Genomic DNA, 17,970 nt, shown 5'->3' on the forward strand with positions numbered 1-17,970 from the left:
TTAGCAGGGTAAATATGATGGGTTACGGGAATAGGGTCTGGGTGGGATTGTGTTCAGTGCAGACACAATGGGCCGAATGGCCTCCTGCACTGTACGGAGTCTATGATTCTATAATATTCTTTCCTCATCAGCTTTGCATTTTGTTCACTCAATGCTTCTCAGTACTGATAATAGGAAGAGAAAACTGGAGTGATCCAACATTATGCTGACCGCCATGGCATGCAAAACTTTTCTGAAGCGACCAGGGCCATCTATAGACCAAGGTCAAAATTACCTTCACTCACAGGATGGTGCTTCTGTCCTTAGGGATGACAATGCTATGCATTAATGCTGGAAAAAGCATTTTCAGCAACTCTTCAACTGTGAATGCACAGTGGCAGTTGATTCTGTCCAGGCTATCCCTTATTACCCTGTGGTAGAATCCAGGGGTGAACTGCAGTTGCTGGGACAGCTAAAACAAGCAATCAAATAGTTGAAAAATCACAACACTTGTAGCCCAGTGGTATTCCAGCCGCAGTCTTCAACGTTGGTGGACCATGGGGAAAATGAACTCCCCTACCCCCACCCCCACCCCCCCAACTTCAAGAATGTGACAATTGTAACTGTCTTCAAGAGAGAAGATAAATCATGCTGTGGAAACTATTGAGTTATTTCCCACTTGTCCACAGCAGGGAAAATCTTGACACACATTCTCCTGAATCACCTACTTCCTGTGGCTGAGGAAATCCCCCCAGACTCAGTGTGGCTTTAGACCATCCGGAGGAGCCTCCAACATGGAGGGGGGGAGGATCTCCCAAAACATTTTAAGTGTCGAATTTGCATAAATACTGGAGTAAATCCCACTGTTTTTTCAGCGGGAGTTTCAAAATGAATCCCCCACACTCTGCACTGCAGATTGCCTCAGTATGAATCACGCTGAAATTCAGTGGGCGGGACCTAATCCCACTGGAGAGGCCGGCAGCATAGTGCTGGGCGGGTCACTGCGCAAGCGCCAATCTGTCCACGCCACGATTGGCACATACGCAGTGGCCCCGCACTGCCGGCCTCCCGATCACTGGCCAGCTCCACAATTCCCACATTGCTGGCCCTTCAACCCTGCCACGGCCCGATCGCTGACCCCCTCGAAAATGTCCGGGTCAGCCTCAACTCCCGCCCCCAGCCTGCCTCGATATTCCCCTCCCCTCTGCAGCCCCAACCCTCCCAGCAGGCTGACTGCCTCCACCCCAATGCCCAGCCCCGATTGCTAGCCTCCTTCCCTCTGTCACCCCCTCATCTCACCGATCTCCCTCTCCCAGAGGCCCTGCCCCCATCAAGCCCTACCCCTTGACACTGCCTGATGCCCGGTGGGTAGCACCAAGGTACCCCTAGGCATTGCTACTTTGCCCCTTGAGCAGTGTCAGGCTGGCACTGCCAAGGTGACAATGCCCAGGAGGCTCTCCCCTCTGGTGTCCAACCTTCTGGGGCGCCTCAACAGCCTCCTTGACTCCAGCGGGTTCGGGCCGCCAGCTTCCCACAAGCTGATGGCGCTGGAAGTCGGGCTGCTGGAGACTCTCAGGCAATGTGCTGCCAGCAGGAAGCCCGCGAAACGGCCTCTGCTTGAGTCTTCTGGCTCACTGCACTACAAAAGCAATGCAGTGAGCTGGGGGAATCACCCCCCTGGTCTTTGTTGCCAGACAAATCCAGGAAAAATGTCAAGAACAAGGGCAGAATCTTTTCAATAAAAGCAAAATACTGCAGATGCTTTTAATCTGAAATAAAAACAGAAAATGCTGGAAAAACTCAGCAGGTCTGGCAGCATCTGTGGAGAGAGAAATAGTGTTCATGTTTTGAATCCTATGACTTTCTTCAGTGATAAAGGGAGGGAGAAATATGATTGATTATATAACTGTATAAGAGTGGGGTGGAGCAAAGTAGAAGTAGGTGGGAGCTAGGTGAGATTGTAACAAAGATGTGTAGGGCACAAAACAAAGGAAGTGTTAATGACAGTGTGAAGGACCATAGAAGGTGCATAGTCTAAAGGTAAGATAGCAGAATGTATTAATAGGAGAACACAAAGTCAGTGCTCAGTGAAAGCAAAACTTAAGAACAGTTGGGGGGAAGGGGCAGGACAAAAAAGTATTGGATAAAGAAAGGGGTCAAGTTGGAAGACAAAGTTCATAGTCTAAAGTTGTTGAACTCAGTGTTGAGTCCTTAAGGCTGTAACATGTCTGACCAGAAGATGAGGTGCTGCTCCTTCTCTAGAGCATTGCAGCAGGCCAAGGATGGACATGTGGGCTTAAGACCAGGATGCTCTTAAAGGCGGCACAGTGGCACAGTGGTTAGCACTGCTGCCTCACAGCGCCAGGGACCCGGGTTCTATTCCCAGCTTGGGTCGCTGTCTGTGTGGGCTTCCTCCGGGTGCTCCGGTTTCCTCCCACACTCCAAAGATATGCACGTCAGGTTGATTGGCCGTGCTAAATTGCCACTTAATGTCTGGGGGGCTACGGGGATAGGGGCTGGGTGGGATTGTGGTCGGTGCAGATGTGATGGACTGAATGGCCTCCTTCTAAACTGCAGGGATTCTATTATTCTACTCTTTGCTGAGATAAATGGCAAACAACTGAAACATTGGGGTCATGCATGCAGACTACACAAATGTGTTCTGCAAAGCACTCACCCAGTCTGTGTTTAGTTTTCCCAGTCCCCATTGAGAGGAGCAAATATATTAGACCAAATTGAAGAAGGTGCAAATGAAATGTTGCTTCACCTGAAAGGAGCGTGTGGGGCCTAGGATGTTGGAGAGTGAGGAGATAAATGGGCAGGTGTTACACCTACAATTATAAGGGAAGGTGCCATGGGAAAGGGATGAGGAGTTGGGAGTGATGGGATAGACCAGGGTGTCACATAGGGAGTGGTCCCTGAAAAAGTCACTGATCGGCGTAGTCTACAGGCCACCAAATAATACATCATGGTGGGGTGAGAAATAAACAAAGAAATAACTGATGCATGTAAAAATGATACAGCAATTATCATGGGAGATTTTAATCCACATATCAATTGGTCAAACCAAGTCGGTCAAGGCAGCCTTGAGGAGAAGTTCATAGAATGTATCCACGATAGCTTCCTTGAACAGTATGTAATGGAACCTACAAGGAAGCAAGCTATCCTAGATCTGGTCCTGTGTAATGAGACGGGAATAATTAATGATCTTGCAGTTAGGGATCCTCTTGGAAGAAGTGATCACAGTATGGTTGAATTCAAAATACAGATGGAGCGTGAGAAGGTAAAATCCAATACCAGTGTCTTGTGCTTAAACAAAGGAGACTACAAAGGGATGAGGGAGGAGTTGGCTAAGGTAGACTGGGAGCAAAAACTTTATGGTGGGACAATTGAGGAACAGTGGAGGACTTTCAAAGCGATCTTTCACAGTGCTCAGCAAAAGTATATACCAGTGATAAGGAAGAACTATAAAAAAAGAGATAATCAGCCATGGGTATCTAAGGAAATGAAGGAGGGTATCAAATTGAAAGAAAATACATACAAAGTGGCAAAGATTAGTGGGAACCTAGAGGATTGGGAAATCTTTAAAGGTCAGCAGAAAGCCACGAAAAAAGCTATAAAGAAAAGTAAGATGGATTATGAGAGTAAACTAGCTCAGAATATAAAAACAGATAGCAAAGGTTTCTACAAATATATAAAATGAAAAAGAGTGACTAAAGTAAACATTGGTCCTTTAGAGGATGAGAAGGGGGATGTAATAACTGGAAATGAGAAAATGGCTGAGGCATTGAACAGATATTTTGTGTCGGTCTTCACAGTGGAAGACACAAATAACATGCCAAAAATTGATGACAGGAAGGCTATGGCAGATGAGGACCTAGAAACTATCATTATCACGAAAGAGGTAGTGTTGGGCAAGTTAATGGGGCTAAAGGTAGACAAGTCTGCTGGTCCTGATGGAATGCATCCCAGGGTACTAAAAGAGATGGCGGGAGAAATAGCAAATGCACTAGTGGTAATTTACTAAAATTCACTGGAATTTGGGATGGTTCCCGCAGATTAGAAAACTGAAAATGTGACGCCACTGTTTAAAAAAGGAGGTAGACAAAAGGTAGGTAACTATAGGCTGGTTAGCTTAACTTCTGTAGCAGTGAAAATGCTTGAATCTATCATCAAGGAAGAAATAGTGAGATGTCTGGATATAAATTGTCCCATTGGTAAGACGCAGCATGGGTTCATGAAGGGAAGGTAATGTTTGACTAATTTGGTGGAATTCTTTGCGAACATTACATGTGCAGTGAACAATGGGGAACCTGTGGATGTGGTGTATCTGGATTTTCAGAAGGCATTTGACAAGGTGCCGCACCAAAGACTGCTACATAAGATAAAGGTGCACTGTGTTACGGGTAATGTATTGGCATGGATAGAGGATTGGTTAACTAACAAAGCAAAGAGTGGGGGTAAATGGGTGTTTTTCTGGTTGGCGATCAGTGACTAGTGGTGTGCCTCAGGGATTAGTGTTGGGACCTCAATTGTTTACGATTTACATAGATGATTTGGAGTTGGGGACCAAGTGTAGTGTGTCAAAATTCGCAGATGACGCTAAGATGAGTGGCAGAGCAAAAGTGTGCAGAGGACGCTGAAAGTCTGAAAAGGGATATAGATAGTCTAAGTGAGTGGGCGAGGGTCTGGCAGATGGAGTACAATGTTGGTAAATGTGAGGTCATCCATTTTGGTAGGAATAATAGCAAAATGGACTATTATTTAAATGGTAAAAAATTACGACATGTTGCTGTGCAAAGGGACCTGGGTGTCCTTGTGCAGGAATCTCAAGGAGTTGGTTTGCAGGTGCAGCAGGTAATTAAGAAGGCAAATGGAATTTTGTCCTTCATTGCTAGAGGAATGGAGTTTAAAAACAGTGAGGTTATGTTGCAGCTGTATCAGGTGCTGGTGAGGCCACACCTCGAGTACTTTGTACAGCTTTTGTCTTCTTACTTGAGAAAGAATATATTGGCACTAGAGGGGCTGCAGAGGAGATTCACGAGGTTGATTCCGGAGTTGAGAGGGTTGGCTTATGAGGAAAGACTGAGTCGACTGGGGCTATACTCATTGGAATTAAGAAGAATGAGGGGAGATCTTATAGAAACATATAAGATTATGAAGGGAATAGATAAGATAGAAGCAGGGAAGTTGTTTCCACTGGCGGGTGAAACTAGAACTAGGGGGCATAGCCTCAAAATAAGGGGAAGCAGATTTAGGATTGAGTTGAGGAGGAACTTCTACACACAAAGGGTTGTGAATCTGTTGAATTCCCTGCCCAGTGAAGCAGTTGAGGCTACCTCAGTGAACATTTTTAAGGCAAGGATAGATAAATTTTTGAACAGTAAAGGAATTAAGGGTAATGGTAAGTGGGCGGGTAAGTGGAGCTGAGTCCACGAATAGATCAGCCATGATCTTATTGACTGGCGGAGCAGGCTTGAGGGGCCAGATGCCTTACTCCTGCTCCTAGTTCTTATGTTCTTATGAATGCGAAGAGTCAGGTGAGGGAAAGATATGTTTCATGGCGGCTTCATGCTGAAGTTGGCAGAAATGGCAGAGAATTATGCTTTAAATGAAGAGGCTAGTGCGGTGAAAAGTGAGGACAAGGCCGGCCCTGTCTTGGTTTTGGTGGGAAGGGAGAGGGATGAGAGCAGTGGTACAGGAAACGGGTTAGACCCGGCTGAGTGTCCTGTCAACCATGGGGATGGGTTTGTGGGGGTGGGGGACGGTGGGAAGGGGACAACACCTCATTTAAGGAAAAAGGCAGCCATATCAAAAGTGCCATTTTCGAAGGTGGCATCATTGGAACAGGTGCGACAGAGGTGGAAAAACTGGGAGAATGAGATGAAGTTCTTACAGGAAGTAGGGTGTGAAGAGCTGTAGATTAGGGAGCTGTGGGAATCAGTGGGTTTATTGTGAATATTGGTGGTCAGTCTATCACTGGAAATGGAGACAGAGAGGTGGAGAAAGGGAAAGGAAGTGTCAGAGCTAGAAGGTGAGAGATGGGTGGAAATGGGAAGCAAAATCAATAAATTTTTCAAGTTCAAATGAAAGCATGAAGCAGTACTGATACAGTCATCAATGTAATGGAAAAATAGTTGTTGGGTAGAGTCCTGAATAAGACTAGAACAACAAATGTTCCAAACACTCTGAAAAAGACAGGCATAACTGGGACCCATGTAACTACCCATAGCAACACCTTTTATTTGCAGGAAGTATGACAAATTAAAGAAGAAATTGTTGAGTGACAGAACAAGTTCAGCCAGGCGGAGGATAATGGTGGTGGATGGAAATTATTCAGGCCTCTACTCAAGGAAGAAATAGAGAGGCCTCAGACCCTCTGGGTGGGGGAGGGTAGTTTGGAGGGATTGAACATCCAGAATAAAGAGGGGGTAATTAGGGCCAAGAAACTGGAAATTGTTGGTCTAGAGTTGGGGGACTATGAGGTTGGAGAATGTGGAGGGAAGATCACCAGAGGAGATGAGGTCAGTGACCGTCCTGGAAACACTGGCATGATGTTCGGTGGTGGGGTCATGGTCCAGGGGAGGTAGGAGGAAGTGTCTGAGAGTTGGTGTTCAGCCTCTGTGAGGTAGAGATTAGTACAGCAGACAACAACAGAACCACCCTTGTCAGCAGGTTTGATAACAAGGTCAGGTTGGAGCTGAGAGAAAGAAGTGCAGTTAGTTCAGAAGGAGACAGTTTGGAGTGGGTGGGAGGAACAGAGAAATTGACATGGCTGATGTCGCAATGAAATGTCGATGTCGAGTTCACAATGAAAAGATCAAGAGCAGGTAGGAGGCCAGAGGAAAGGGTCCAGGAAGAGGGAGAAGACTAGAGACGGGTGAAAGGATCAGTTGATCGGGGGAGACACCTGCCCAAAGAACTCAGAATGGAGATGATGGTGACAGAAGAAGAGTTCAACACATTGCCAAATCCAAAATCCATTGAGGTGAAGACATAAGGGGATGAAACTGAGTTCTTTGCTGAGTATGGAGTGTTCACCATCAGAGAGGATGGTGAATACTTGGCAAGGGCTGGGATTAAAAGAAGGAATAGGGTCGGAGGGATGGGAAAGTGTGGAGGGTCCCAGATGGACGTTGGAGTGTTCATTCCTCAACGCCTGAAAGGAAGAGAAAAAGCATCTTGTTAAGGCGTTGGATGAAACAAAGAATAAAATGGAAATGGAGACAATAGAGTGAGTAGGTGTTGCTGGAGAGGTTGAGTGTATACATAATAGCGGCACGTGACACAGAGGGCAGGATGTTCTGGCCGCATTCGTCCCAGAACCGGAACATCCTGCCTGAGGTCAACAGACCTTTGCATGGTCCACCCCCTGCCTACTACAATTCCCGTGGCGGGCGGGACGGGAAAATTCCCCCTGAGTGTGGATCTCAGAATGCAGCGAGTACAGCAGTCCGAGCAGCAATATACATCTGGGAGATATATGTAATCCTGGGTGAATTCATAACATGAGGGATGGAACTTCAGTTGGAATCTACTTGAGGTGAGACGGAGATGGAGACATTTCCTAAGGAAGGAAATGTGGCTGTGGAAGTGAGTTTTGCTAAACACCTTGTCAAACACCAAAAGAGAAATCAATGAGGGTGAATATGGTAAAAGAGGCAAACAGAAATCCCGTTGGAGAGAAGAACTGTATTTCTTCAAGGTAGGCATTCCTGAAAGAGAAATGGCACTAAAATAAAAGCAAATTACTGTGGCGACTGGAAATCCTAAATAGAAACAGAAAATGCCGGAAAAAACCTCAGCAGGTCTGGCATCATCTGTAGAGAGAGAGAAGCAGAGTTAATATTTCAAGTCCACATGCCTCTTCTTCAGTACTTAGCAGAGGCAGAAATGTGATGGATTATATATTGTATATTGTGGTGGGAATGCTTAATGAAGCCTTATCTGATTTTCTGCAATCCAGGGAAGATCTAAGATTGTCCAAGGTAGTGTAATTAGTAATTCAGGCTGAGCTACGGAAGCTGAACCAAGTTTTAATCCACGGTGATAGAGAACCTTTGTGAAGAGAGACCACAGAGTCGGTAGAGTTTGTGAGCAATAGAGGTACCAATGCATCACTAAAAGGCAGATCTACAATGAAGAGGTGACGGTTGCCTCCATTCTCCAGTGCTCCAGTTGTATGTGAAATGCTCCATCAGCACAAAAACTTTCCCACCATAAATGCAGAGTGTCATTCCTGCAGGAGCTGAGGCCATTTTAAAGCGGTTTGCCACAACAGAAAGATTCCTAGTCCAAAATTTAAATGATGTGGAAATGTCAGCGTTGGACTGGGGTGGGCGCAGTAAGAAGTCTCACAACACCAGGTTAAAGTCCAACAGGTTTATTTGGAATCATGAGCTTTCGGAGCACTGCTCCTTCATTTTGTCTGTAATCTGGGTGAATTCAAAACATGAGGGATGGAGACTTCTTACTGTGCCAAAATTTAAAGGGAGACCGATCAGATCAAGCAGTATCCAGGAAATAGAAGATACGGGGGAATACAAGGTGCCTTCCTGAGGTGAAGCTGCAAAATCCAATGGGAACTTTTGGAGTGCAGATATCATAGTCATTGGCCACAAAACCAATTCTAAATTAGACACGGTAGGAGTACGAATTCTTTCTGATCCGCGCTTGTGCCATCCATTATTTGGCCCCATGGTCCAGGTGGCATTCCACTGATAATCCAAGGGCAGACGTCTGCCATACTTCATTATGAGGGAAGATAAATTACAGAAATTCCTGATGTTGTTCAGAAACAGGATGCAGATGAAGACCTGACCCTGCTCAGATTTGGAACTTACCTACAATGTGCAAGAGCTGAACAACCAGGACAAACTGGATAAACTCAAGCGGGAATTTCTAAAACAATTCTCAGGTTGGGGGAAGCAGCAAACAGCTTCTCATAGCAGACTTAAAGCCAAGTGCCAAGCCAGTGTATTTCTTTACCCCACGAAAGCTCTCACACCCACCCTTGAAAAAGGTGAGACAAGAGATTGACTCCATGCTACGCCAGGGGTTGATATCACTGGTAACACAAAGTATTCTTGGTGTCTGTACCCAACCCTAATGGCTCTCTGTGCATTTGTGTGGACTTCACACATTTGAACACGCAATAGAAAGAGAGGCTGATTCCATGGCATCTGTCAATGAAAGAACAAAGAACAAAGAACAATACAGCACAGGAACAGGCCCTTCGGCCCTCCAAGCCCGCGCCGCTCCCCGGTCCAGGATTGAATCCTGAATCCAGGATCCCCGCCCAATTTTCCAGCCTATCTACATACTAATATCCTATCCACCGAGCTGTCCCTCACAGCTACGATGCTTTGTTCATCACAACCTATTAACTCACCCCCACCCCCCCATTCCAGACCATGTGATCTCCAGGGAGAGGCAAAAACCCAGAGTGAAAACCCCAGGGCCAATATGGGGAAAAAAAATCTGGGAAATTCCTCTCCGACCCCCTGAGGCGATCGAAACGAGTCCAGGAGATCACACTGGCCCTGATCGGAAAATGCTTCCCTACCCTATTCATTTCCACTTCCACGAACACCATATGAATTCCCTGCCCCCGAGACAGGTTCCCAACTATCCGCAGTCTCGCTCTGTACTGGCACCAGCAAGATGATCATAGAATGAAGCCTTGAAACGAGAAACAAAGAACAATTAGCCCGCGCCGCTCCCTGGTCCAAACTAGACCACTCTTTTGTATCCCTCCATTCCCACTCCGTTCATATAGCTGTCTAGATAAGTCTTAAACGTTCCCAGTGTGTCCGCCTCCACCACCTTGCCCGGCAACCCATTCCAGGCCCCCACGACCCTCTGTGTAAAATATGTCCTTCTGATATCTGTGTTAAACCTCCCCCCCTTCACCTTGAACCTATGACCCCTCGTGAACGTCACCACCGACCCGGGGAAAAGCTTCCCACCGTTCACCCTATCTATGCCTTTCATAATTTTATACACCTCTATTAAGTCTCCCCTCATCCTCCGTCTTTCCAAGGAGAACAACCCCAGTTTCCCCAATCTCTCCTCATAACCAAGCCCCTCCATACCAGGCAACATCCTGGTAAACCTCCTCTGTACTCTCTCCAAAGCCTCCACGTCCTTCTGGTAGTGTGGCGACCAGAACTGGACGCAGTATTCCAAATGCGGCCGAACCAACGTTCTATACATCTGCAACATCAGACCCCAACTTTTATACTCTCAGACCCCAACTTTTATACTCGACTTAGTAAAGCTAAACTTACTAAACTTATAAAGCTTAGTAAAGCTCACAAGGAAATCAGTTTTTACGAAGCTGGATGCGAACAGTGGCGTCTCTAAGCTTCTGTGGAAACAGAGAGTTTTTCCCACCGCAGAAGCAGGACGAAACCATGTAATATCTTCCCTCCTGACTACATTAACTATGTATCCGGGTACTTTGTGCCGCCTTCCATGATGGGGAGGGCTTGATGACGTGCATCCCACTTTCTTATTTGGATCTTTATTTAAAAGGCATCCAACATCACTGACCCACTGTTAAAGAAAGATGTAACTCCTGAAAAGTGAAAATGGACCTCCAGGAACATTCTGAGGCTGGTACATGGTCCTCCTCAAGCACTGAAGCTGAAAGCTACACCTCCCCCCCACCCCAGCCCCCCCAATTGCTGCGGTGTTCCAGGGTTCAAGGTTACTGGTGGCCTCCATGATGAACTCTAGAAGCCGACATCTGCATGGTACTGTGTTCTGGACTAGTGCACTGGCGTCATAGAGAATTGGGCATGGGAGCAAGATTCCGGTCAGGTCTTCATCTGCATCCCATTAGCGGGATGCAAATCTGTTTCACACTGGTCTCCAGCAGGATTCCTGATCCGCCATGGCAGGCCAGTGGAAGATCCCACAGAAAATTTACACCAGCGCAAAACTGATTTTTGGGCCTCCCACCGAATTCTCCCCGCTCCACCCCCCACTGTGAATCTGCCAGCAGAGGCATGGGAATCTTCCACCTGAGGAGCCCAAACTGCTGCTGACATTTACCACACCCTTCGGCCAATAATCGCCCACCATTCAAATTGCCTCAGTACCCGAGATCTTTCAACATATCATGATTGGCATTTTGGAATGGATGGAAGGAGTTATCTGCCATTTGGATGATATACTAAGCTTTTTTAAAGTTTATTTATTAGTCACAAGTAAGGCTTACATTAACACTGCAATGAAGTTACTGTGAAATCCCCCAAGTCGCCACACTATGGCGCCTGTTCAGGCCAATGCACCTGACCAGCACGTCTTTCAGAATGTGGGAGGAAACCGGTGCACCCGGAGGAAACCCACGCAGACACGGTGAGGACATGCAAACTCCACACAGACTGTGACCCAAGCCAGGAATCGAACCTGGGTCCCTGGCGCTATGAAGCAGCAGTGCTAACCACTGTGCTACCATACTGTACTATTGACGGCTCTACTACTTTAGAGCATGATGCCAGGGTGCAAACAGTGTTACAAAGCCTAAAGAACTTAATCATAAATGTGAGCTCTCTAAACTCACTATCAACATCTTAGGCTATATTATTTACACACCTGGCATCCAAGTAGTTCCCCAGAAAACCGCAGCCATCAAGCATTCCCCACCACCTTAATATTACAGAGCTCAAACATTATATGGGCATGGTTAATCAGCTAGGTAAATTTCTGCCCACTGTCACACACATCAGCGAACTGCTCCAATAACTTGTGAAGCAGGCATGGTATTGGGATGAGCACCAGCTAAGGACGTTTTGTACAATCAAAGACATGCTTATGTCCACACAAACACTGGCCCATTATGCCCACAGTCATGGTTGATGCATCGTTCATTGGCCTTTGAGCTTTTTTTTGTAATATGCATCCAAGGAATATAGGCATCGCTGGCTGGGCCTGCATTTATTGCCTATCCATAACTGCCCTCCATTTCAGAGGGTATTTGACAGTCAACCACATTGCTGTGGATCTGGAGTCATATGTAGGTCAGACCAGGTAAGGATGGCAGATTTATTTCCCTAAAAACATTTATTAACCAGATGGGTTTTTACGACAATTGGCAATGATTTCATGGTCATCATTAGACTTTTTTATTGAATTCAAATTTCACCATCTGCCATGTGGGATTTGAACCCAGGTCCATGGATCTTGTCCTGGGTCTCTGGATTAGTAGTCCAGTGACAATACCGCTATGTCACTGCTTCTCTTTGTATTCTTCCAAATTCAGTGAGATGGCTCTCGCTGAGTGCCTTCGGGGCACTGACTGATACAGAGCAGCAGTATGCTGTAATTGAAAATGAGGCTCTGGCAGTCACATTGGCTTGAGAAACGTTTTCAGAAATCTGTCGTGAGGCTCAATTTTACTGTCCAGAAGGATCATAAGCCATCCGTCACCCTGTGTAACACCAAAAACTTAAAAAAGATACCACTCCAAATTCAAAAGTTTCAATTAAGCCTCATGAGACTTGACTCCAGTACAGAATATGTCTGCATACCAAACCACAGTTGATGCTTTGTCATGCATTCCTGTGGGTAAATCTTCACAGAACAACGTACACTTTGTTGAGGATATGGAGCCCTATGTCTTCTTGTCTACAAAGTTCCTTCTGGCAATCATGCAGAAACTAGAAGGAATTTCAGGGGTCCTGTGTTATTCTAGGTCTGCTAATCCTAGCAATTGCATTATGAAGCAGTACTTTGAACAGCATTGTCACCTTAATCTTATGGATGACTTGTTAGTCTTTAATTTACAAAATGCACATGCTATAAATTACTCATACCAGCTGATAGATTGGATAAGTGTACTTGAAATATGCAATAGCCAGTTTGCAACACAAGAGTGCCCTATTGATACACTTTTGGTACATGCTGTCATTATTGTATTCGGACAGAAAGTAAAACAATTCTTAGTGAAACACTCTGCTCAGGGGAATGACCAGTGTTGTTGCACTTGAGAGAATATCTCAAGCTGACCTGAAATTTGTATCGATATTACAAACAGCCCGCTGAAACAGCAAGCACTGCAGAGAGCCTATAAGCTACAAACAGAGGTTTGTTATCAGAGAAAGGCCATGCAATTTCTGAAGGCACCTGTTTACATGTTGAACTCAATGTTGTGTCCAGAAGGCTATCGTGTGCCTAATTTATCCTGAAGCTCGAGATCAACAATTTCAGACTGTAATCTTTGCCCCATTCGGTTTCTTTTTCTCTGTTTTTCTTTCCTTCTTTTGATTTGCTTTCAAACTGCTACTGTTCATCATTCTGTCACTCTCACTTCCTTTAGACAAATCTTCTGATTATTTCCTTGTCCTATTACCATTCCCTTTGGCTCTGCACCACCACTTTTATGTTATCATTTAATATCTCTTCAGCCTTGTCACAGTCCTTCCCTTTTGTTCCTTCTCCACCCTCTCTTCTGATGAAAGTCTATTGATCAGAAACATTAAATCTGCTTCTCTCTCCACAGATTCTGCGCGACTTGCTGAGTATTTCTAGCATTTTCTGTTTAAATTTCAGATTTCCAGCATCCACAGTATTTTGCTTTACAAGATATAGAACCTTTAGTTTTTGTGAGAGGGGAATATATTGACCCTGCTAACATAGAATATCAATCGACATTTCTAAACTAAAACACATACTCTATTACTCTATTCACCGGAAACCTCCGACCTCACCCCCGGCAAGGGATCTCCAGTCCTGCCGGAGAGAATGGAGTTATGGCTGAGCGCCAGATTCTCCATTCTCACTGGCAGTGGGGACATGGCAAATGAGATTGGTGAATCCCGCCCATTAACTCTTCATTTAGTATTCCACGTCTGGTTTAGTATCGAAAATAACTTGTAATGTGTATTTCTTACTTCTCCACCTTTATTGGTGAAGTTTGCCTTCATTTTAAAAGACTCTTCCGAGAGGCATAATACTTCTGAGTGTATGTCACTCTCCAATTTCTCATCTGCAAGAGCACATAGCTCCAACCAAACTAGAAAGCATGCAAGCTGCCTCTTCATCACTGTCACCCTTCAGTTACTCACAACATACCAAGGAGCAGCCATTCCTCTTCAGATTCTTTTCCTGACCGAGTGGAATTACTTAGTTTCCTTTGGCTACCTTTCCTAGATGAAGCAGCTGAGAATTGAGCAGAGTGGGATAAAGCTACGTCTCATTACCCTGGGCTTTGTGACCCAAACAGATTCCATCTTCGCACCACCCAGAATGCTCTGTATAATAGGAACAGGAGAATACTTAAACCATTCATAACTATCAAGAGATCAAACCACTTTCTGAAGAGATGCTTAATGCTCAATGAGTTGCAACGAATGAGCTCCCTGGCCTGTGCTAGAAAACGCATGTGCCTGTAGGCTAGGCAAAGACAGGATCAGCAGCAACTGTGATGCCCCTTTCACATTTGGTGCCTAAATATCCTTTGAAAAGGTATACATGTGAGAGATAATCACTGGTAAATGGCTAGTGCTCATAGATTCATTCTGGGGTACTGTTGTCAGGGAAAGACTATGGAAAATGTGAAAAAGAAACAGCAAAAATAATGCAAAATCTCAAATAACATCAGCATCCTTTTTTGATGTGGGTTCAGTTGGGGCTGCGAGAGAAGAGTAGGAAAAGAGCAGGCTCAGGTATTCTGATCATTGAACTAGAAGAAGTCTCCAACACTCAATGATCTGAGTCTCAACTGAATGAAAGGCACAGCTGGCCAGCGTATTTAAGTAATTTTTGTTTGCCCAGTGTGCGCCTGTTCAACATGCAAATCAATTTCTTCTCTACATTAAGATTCTGTTACAGACTCAGGTGCAAGCCATTGTGCTCATAAATAGGAAAGTGCTACTCTAATGAGTATTGCTTGAAATGAATTAGTGCTGAAGGCAATTCGCCAATTGATTTCATCCATCCACTAATGCTTTCACCAGCATCAAATTTTAAGGATACATCAACACATAGTACAGCTGCAAAAAAAAATCTCAATTAGAAAAGTCACAAAGAACCAAATGCTCTGTTTGAAAAGTTTTATGAAAAAAGTGTACACAAGTATAACGTCCTTATCCAGGGTGGTTCACGTAAATATACTGCACAAGAAAATCTGGTTTGTAATGCATTGCCACTGGCAATTAACCACAAAGAAGATGGTCGCCGCTTTTCAGCATTGCAGGTGAACAGCACAGAATGGTAATGGATCTTTTTTTTCAGTTTGTATTGCCTTATTTCCATTGCAAAACGAGTTTGAAAATAATGAACTCACAAAAAAGGATGTAAAAGTGCTATGAAGAGAAATTCATGGAATTTACATATCATAGAAACCCTACAGTGCAGAAGGAGGCCATTCGGCCCATCGAGTCTGCACCGACCACAATCCCACCCAGGCCCTACCCCCACATATTTTACCCGCTAATCCCTCTAACCTACACATCCCAGGACTCTAAGGGGCAATTTTTTAACCTGGCCAATCAACCTAACCCGCACATCTTTGGACATACAGAAATTAAGTTTGTTACTAATAGTAATCCTTGTGAATTAGTCACCCAAAAATAGGGCATGATTCCAGAATTTTGATAAATCATTGACAGAAGTTGTGTTCTGCTCTGCAAGTGACATTGAAGTACACATCATTCATTATAAGATCACAAGGACTGGGTATTTCCTTGGAGTTAAGCTTGCTCCATCTGCATAACTTTGCTCTGTGTGGTGGAAACCCCATTTAAAGGTAAAGAGAGTTTCGACTGTACATTTTGTGAAGTTACAGCGGCCAACTGGGAGTAGTTCTGAAGGAATTCCTAACAGAGATAATTATGGATGAGAAGGTTTATTGAATCCATTGGTTCATCCACCCAGAGAGATTGTAACATACCCCAGTATAGTATTTGTTGCAATTATTTTGTAAATGATTTCAAGTTAATCTACACTCTAAACAATCTTAGATGTTTCTATAAGCTCAGTTTTCAGACATGTCCTTTCCAATTGAACAGCGTAAGATTTTTCAATTGTTTTACATAACTCTGACCTGTGCCACTGGAGATTAGCCAGATGCAGCCATCTGGATTGTGGTGGACCTCAGTTGTGCCTTTGTCCTATATGGACCACCGTTGTGTGTGTTTGTCATACCTGGACACATCCCCTTCCAGTTTGGTTCCTCCCCTCAGCACCCAGTATAAAGGTGGCTGTCTCCTCCTCCTTGTTCAGTCCAGGTCGGTTAATTGTTGGGATCTGCTCCTGATTCTGTTGTGAATAAAAGCCTACACTTATATTGGCATATCGGTAGTCTTTCGCCTTATTGATAGCGCATCATGGATAAGAGAACTGGAGAAGTAAAAATCAAAACTTTAAAAAGTACATTCTGGAAAACCTTTAAACAATCGTAATTTTTTTGTGTTAGCTGAGAGTTGATTATGGATATCAATAAAACTCCTGATTTGTTTAGCCAGACTGCTACAGTTAGCAGTATAACTTAGGCCCACAAACCCCATGTGGTTCTTAGCAGTGCCTATAGTATAATGTTACTCTGAAATGCTGGGGATCAGAGGCCATTGAAGCTCCCAGGTGGTCAGAGGCATGGCTGGGCACAGCCCACGAGGCAGTGTCACCCTGGCAGTGTCCTCTGGGCACCCTGGCACTGCCCACTATCACCATAACGATGCCAGGGACAGTACCAAGAGGGTGGGACTTGACTGTAGGGAGTGGGACAATGACAGGGGGAGGCGGGGGGAGCTCTGCAGTAGGGGGAGGCAAGGGGGAACTGTGCACGGGGGGTGATCGGCAGGAGGAGCTTTGCAGACAGGGGTGTTTGGCAGGGGGTGATCTTTGCAGACGGAGGTGGTCGCCATGGGTGAGGGGGGGGGAGCTCTGCATGGGGAGTGGTTGGGGGGGGAGTGAATGCTGCATGGGTAGGGGAGGGATATTGGCTGGGGAATACTTTTGGGAAGATCGCACCCGATTTTTCAGTTTATTTCTGAAGATTTTCTCTTCAAAATTACAATAGCCTTAAACCAGGCATATACCATCCAGCTTTCACACATTTCACATATAACATATGTATTTTTTTTCCTGTGGTGGTGTTCCGCCTAATGATATTTCTCTTGTGATTATGCAGCTCCCGTACAGCCTTTTGTCCTGAGGTGGGAAATTGTGAGGTGCATGTTAACAGTTTTACTTCCATGATTATTATTCATTGGATATGTCCACACATTTTAGGAAATAGTGCTTTAAAAACAGGAAGGCCAAGGAGAGTAGTGAGTATTTATTAATCTACAGGCTTGTATCTCATCTGACATACATTTGTCTGATTTCCTAAGCTTTTACAAATACATGATTTGATTTGTAGCACTTCTGCTTTCCACTGCAATCAATTTTACACATGCATTGTTTGCATTTTATTTTCAGTCAATATTAAGTATTGTGAAATGCATCTTTCATTGCATTCCAGGCAAGGTAATTTAATATGGAGCTGATGCAAAATCACTACAAATGAATCTCACGTGCAACTTTTAAATTTGATTCAGTACAAACTGACAGTGGTAGTGTCTAACTGGATTGTACCAGCCAGATATGGGTGGAAATTAGGTGCAGCACAACACTACACAGCACTGTGTTTTAAACCTTCGTCTAAAAAGTGGCACTGGTGTGTGAAATGAGATGCATACAGAGACTACAATTTCCAGTTCCTCATGAGAAACCTTCAATTGTCTCCAGCTCTCTGCTGTTCTGCCATCTGTTTACTGGCACTCATTTATGCACTTGCGAGAAATGAGTGAAAATACTACTTTTAATTGTGTCTGTAATTTCAATCATCTGAGACATGCCCCATTATGCAACCACTAATTTTACTGCTAAACACTGAAAGTATCCGAGAGCAATACTGTGTAAACAAGGCACACAAAAGATCTCAACCTCCACAACATCAGCAGATATGCACCAAAGCTTGAAAATCAGGAACAGAATCATATA

Source organism: Mustelus asterias, chromosome 3 (assembly GCF_964213995.1).
Source record: "Mustelus asterias chromosome 3, sMusAst1.hap1.1, whole genome shotgun sequence".
Taxonomy (NCBI): Eukaryota; Metazoa; Chordata; class Chondrichthyes; order Carcharhiniformes; family Triakidae; genus Mustelus; species Mustelus asterias.